The sequence below is a fragment of the Sinohyriopsis cumingii genome, chromosome 14, assembly GCF_028554795.1.
Source record: "Sinohyriopsis cumingii isolate HCF-2022 chromosome 14, ASM2855479v2, whole genome shotgun sequence".
In the NCBI taxonomy this organism is placed as follows: domain Eukaryota; kingdom Metazoa; phylum Mollusca; class Bivalvia; order Unionida; family Unionidae; genus Sinohyriopsis; species Sinohyriopsis cumingii.
In genome coordinates, this window is record NC_142974.1 from 119,939,043 (window position 1) to 119,944,456 (window position 5,414).

General features: G+C 36.3%; 1 long non-coding RNA gene across 1 annotated transcript; it reads left to right on the forward strand.

Moving 5' to 3' along the window:
• The first annotated feature begins 2,837 nt into the window (after positions 1-2,837).
• LOC149784706 (uncharacterized) lies at positions 2,838-4,267 on the forward strand. Its single transcript, XR_016414186.1, has 2 exons — positions 2,838-2,940; positions 4,197-4,267. It is a non-coding gene; the product is annotated as an uncharacterized LOC149784706 (long non-coding RNA).
• The last annotated feature ends 1,147 nt before the right edge of the window (positions 4,268-5,414 follow it).

Sequence of the window (5,414 nt, forward strand, 5' to 3'; positions counted from 1 at the left end):
GTTTAGCCTTGCTGGATGTTCATAAAGTCAAAACGACATGTGTCGAGGCCCAAAACGTTAAATCACACTGTCCAAAACAAACATAAAACATTTAGGCAGATAAACACAAAACAGCCTATAATTATATAGACAACCCCCGTTATATTGTAGGTGACACGCGGAATAATATTCAAATTATGAAACATTGTGTATCATTTACATCTGCTCGCCATAAATTCCTAAGATTATCTTTGATTATATGATTCCTGTGACAGATGGTTTTTCATTTGATGGCAAAACGTCACCTGATAAATTTTATGTCGCATGATCATTTTTCATGTCGTATTGTTTGTAAGTGAACTCATCACGTTAAATTGTTAACATCATGCAGTTTTGGTTAGTTTCCAAATGCCTTGCGGCTAATTTAATGTTGCAATTCATTCTTTGTCAATATTTGGAATTATTATCTGTATGTGTAGATTTTTAAAAAAATAGCCAGCTGTTGATGCTATCGTAATAAATTTGAAGTATTCGCATTTGGTTATAGTGTACCGTTTTAAGGAATTTTTATATTTTTGTGATGACTTGTCTGATTATTGGAATTTGATGCAATATAAATATTCCTTTGCCCGAAATAATTGGCCAATTACTAGGAACAAACGTCACAGAGTAAAGTGTTAGTGAGTTTCCATGATGCCATTGTTCAGTAGTAGTGAATTCAAGTCCATACCGAATAAGTGTCCATGGATTAATAAAGTACCTACTAAAATCTAGTCGCGTACATTGGTGGTGTGACTGCAGTGGCAGTATTTATGGTGGGAAACCGGTAAATTACACAATATAATCAATAAGAAGGGACTCGGCAGATGCCGTTTATGTGGCCATGGTGGCAAAGGCCAAACAGTTATACCTACGACAGTGCCTGGAAACTACAGTTTGACTGGCCTAAGGTAGCGTCGTTTAAACTAGTTCCCTGTGTTCAGGGACAGTTGCATAATTTCTACGACGAGAACTGCTGGCGGTACGGAAACATAACGAAGAGAAACCATATATTTGTCAGGTTGTGAGATCTGTGGTCTTGCAATGATTAGAGTAAAATGTATGTATAGAAGGGACACGTCGGATTTTCTACTTCACAACTGATGTTGTGTGGAAGCCTTTGGATATTTGGGGTAAACTTATGACTTCTAGCGGGAATCGCACCAGGGTTTGAAACCGATCGGTCAAGTAAGGACCCCTGTTAATGTTTTATTTCCCTCATTTCTAGGTCTACAAACGATCAATGGTCAGATTAGAAAAGTTGGTTTTGGAAGAGAACGCGTCTTGGTTTAGCAAGAGGAAAGTAAAGAAAGCCAGGAAGGTGGCGAAGAGGAACTCTGATGGATACATTAAACTTTTAAAGGAGGAGACAAATCAAGCGGTTAACATTGCCTCAGTAAGCCGATATTTATTACTAACAAATGGCTGTGTAATATTCTTCAGATATAACACTTTTCCATTCACCTCGGATCATTTCTGTCTTTGGAAATACCAATGAACATGAGAATTCTTTGTTCCATACTTGTAATTATCAGAGTATATGATAAGATGTATTTAATGTCGGAATGATTTAAAACAACAATCTATTTACCGACACTACGTAAAACAAATCAGGCATTACAACAAGCGTGATTAGCAAGACATCAAAACGCATCATAACATGAATACAAATTGGACAAAATACACACGACATGAATTGAAACATAAGCAGGCAAAGCATTTAAAATTCAGTGACTAAAGGTGAATTTAGCAGCTGTATAAATTTGTTTGTTTTTTTTAAAAGAAACACAATTTACGATTAAATATATAAAATAATTAGTCCCTATTTAACGTGATGCAGCTTACGCCACACTTGAAAGGAAAAGGGGTAACAGTAAGGCACTTAAGTAGCAAATACGACAAGGAGAGATAAAGGAATAACGCTAACACAAACATTAGCTGTCATCATAGCATAAGATGGAATATTATTTAAAGCTATTACATTGGCAGCCTTTACCATTACAGGATCGAATTAAATCTCTACATAAATCCAATTTCGCTTTTTGTCTGAAGTTATTTGGTATCCCATTACAACGAGCGACAGCTGCTTATACCAATACTATATCTTCCAGCTCTCTTTGGAATATGAAGGAGTCGCCACTGAGATTGCTGACAAAAAGGTCAAATCGTTCGTGGACTGTTGGTCTACCTGTATGTTACAACATGCAGAAAATTCCACTGATGATAGAAGGTAAAGCATATATACGCATGTACGTACATCAATCCCGACTTTACAACGTTGTATAAATTGATATATTCTTCTGTCTACACGTCTGTTAATCCAACTATTCATTTACCTGTGAATTATCTGCATTAGGTCACGAAACGTATTATTTCTTCACCTCTACCTCCAATTATACTCTCTCTCTCTCTCTCTCTCTCTCTCTGAAATGCACATACCCGAATGTCATATAAAAGATTGATAGGAAAGAGGTGAAACGGTAGAACAGAATAAATTCATATATTTTAGTATAGGGAGGACCACATATATGAAGTAGGATTGTTCGGTCAAATCCAGAAACATAACACTTTTAATTTTCAAAATATATGTCCAGTTTCAGCTAGACCAAGACAGAACAATCAGTAAAGAGAAGTCCTGGACAAATATCCTGCTCTTTATAACAGGCATATATTTCTGGATTTGGAAGCCTTAAAACTAATTGTATGCCATGAATATAGAGTGATAATTCATGTCCTATAAGACGAGACTTCAACATACACATATACTCATACACATGTCAATATGATGTTGATTATTTTCATGTCCTTTTCAGGAACGTGAATAATACAGGACAATACCTGCTCAGCAAAGTTGATTGTGAAAAGCTGGTCAAGCTTCTATCAGAATTCAACAAGGAAAGCCTCCATATACCAACATACCAGGTAAATGCCACTTAGGAAACACTCATCTTCTCTACGACCGCTCAACCTTCTTGGTGTCAGAGGAACGTTTGCTAGTGATGCTGAGAACAAAGTCAATGAGATCAATGTCTCATTCATGTGTATTCTTCTTATAGAAAAGGTTTATAAGAACACGTGACATTCGTATGCGTTTTAGAAACACGTGTTCTAAATTTAATCGTGAATTGTTTTGCGATTGTCATATTTATTGCGTGTATCGTGTTCAAATGTTCAAGCCATGTCTTTCTGAAATATATGGTACCGTAGGATGGACTCTTTCGCTGAAATGACTGTTGAGTCGACAGGAAATCGCGGAAAATGGATTGATGATTATTTACTATTGCACATACTGGGGATCGACCCCAGGACGGATAGCTGAGAAACGAGCGCATTACAGTTGCACTATCTTAGCACTATCTGTTATACATGAACATGGATTCCAGTGCCAATCGGGCTTCATGTCATCTTCGCTAGCCAAAGTTCCAATACGATAACCCAATCTACACCTTGGTGGATCGAACATATATTTTAGTGCTTTCTCCTAGATACATCTATTGGATTTCCTACTTTAGTATTTAATGCCAGCTAACCAATAGCGTGTAATAACGGTGCATTGTAATCGGCCGAAAATGATGGAGACAATTGCCTTAAAAAGAATACTTTGCTAAGTTTAACATCGAAAGTATCTCTACGTGCCACAGAGAAGCCATTGCAGGTTTATGTGCGTAAATATATTTGTACAAACACGGACCGACAGTGGAAAATTCCTTTTTTATAAGCTTTTTATATATATTTAAAAATAGTCCATTTAAGTTGTCTGCTCCCTTGTCTCAATCACGCAGCAACAGTGTTCAAATGTAAACAACTTTATTTTGATTCGATGCAGCGGCAAGCCATTGCATCCAATGAAATTCAAAGACCCGACGCATATAAAAATTTGCTCGAAACACCAAGATGTATATAGGGTATCATATCGGAACTTTGGCTAGCGAAGATATTGTCACATATATAGTGCATAATGTGTCAAGTGTTTAGGTCTAGTTGTCAAGCGTATAGTTCGAGGTATGTATGTAGATTTCGTGGATATCTGTATAAATATCGAATATGTCTGTGTGTGTGTATGTCTGTGTGTGTGTGTGTTGATTTGATTGTATTATTATTTTGATCTCTATGTCGCTTGAACCTTTAGTCACTATAATCTGTCATAAATAATCTTCAAGATCTTTGATTATTTCTAGGAATTCCAAGGAGTTATCGATGTTGAGGAGCTACTTGGCTATCGGCCTGTGGTAGAAACTATCATTTCAGGTCAGTTTGGAGTTATGCAATATGAATATGTTTGTATGTATGTATAGAGGGTTTAACGAAGCATTCTCTCAATTGGGATAATATAGAAATACGTAAAGTTTAGATATTTTATGCGCACATTTTATGTTTCACACTGGGTTAGCAGTTTTATGCTGACAGGCTATTTTGAAACATAACTACTGTCCCTTGCACCATTTAGTTTCGGGAAATACAGAATATTGCAGATGCATCATCCCGTGTATCATAAGAGGCGACTAATTGAGGCAGCCTTTTCGCCCTTGTTATAATGCATCAGCTGTGCTTGCTTTGACCTTTTCAAAGAGCGGGAATTATTCAAATATTTTGTATGCTTTAAATTAGACGTTGTTTTCCCAGGTGGAATACTTTTTTTCTTGTCCTTATTTTTGTGATTTCATAGTTGAACTTCATATTTTTCATGTCTTTGTCACATTACAACCAGTGAATGCATTCTTTTCCACCTGCATTTGTCCATTATTACACCAGCACTTAATCCATGCATTGAGATCAAGACGTTGCTACGAAAATGAGAACTCTATACTGTCACACAAACAAGACAAATGGCCATAAGTGAACAACTATAAGTATAGTATCCAACCCCGAAGACGGAGCTAACGTTGCATAACTGAATGAATGTACATTTAGGAAGCTTCTTTTGTAGGCTACCAACACCAATCAGATACAAGCATATGCATTTACTTAATGAACAGTTGTATTATTTGTGCAGAGATATTCTTCTCATAATCAGTAATGACCATGCTTGCTATTAATGCAATCGAATTTGTTGTGCTTTTTATGAAAAAATTTGAATAGCGGATTAGCGAGGTTAAATAGTCCTGTAATAGCTGGACATTTTGAAATCACGAAAAGTTATGAAGTTGGGATTCTAAGTAGCTTTACGGTGTTCTTATTCTCGCTATTTGTAGTCGATTATTTTCCTGAGTTGGGACAAGTGTTCTTTCTCTGTATGTACTCGATCATTCCTGAGTTGGCATAAATGCTCTTGATCGCGTCAGTATGACATTTTACTTCCATTGTTCGGCGGACCAATATCAGTTCTTTGCAGATTATATAGAAATTAGGAAATATTAACCAAAATGTTTTTGAAACAAATACATTTTGTGATTGAT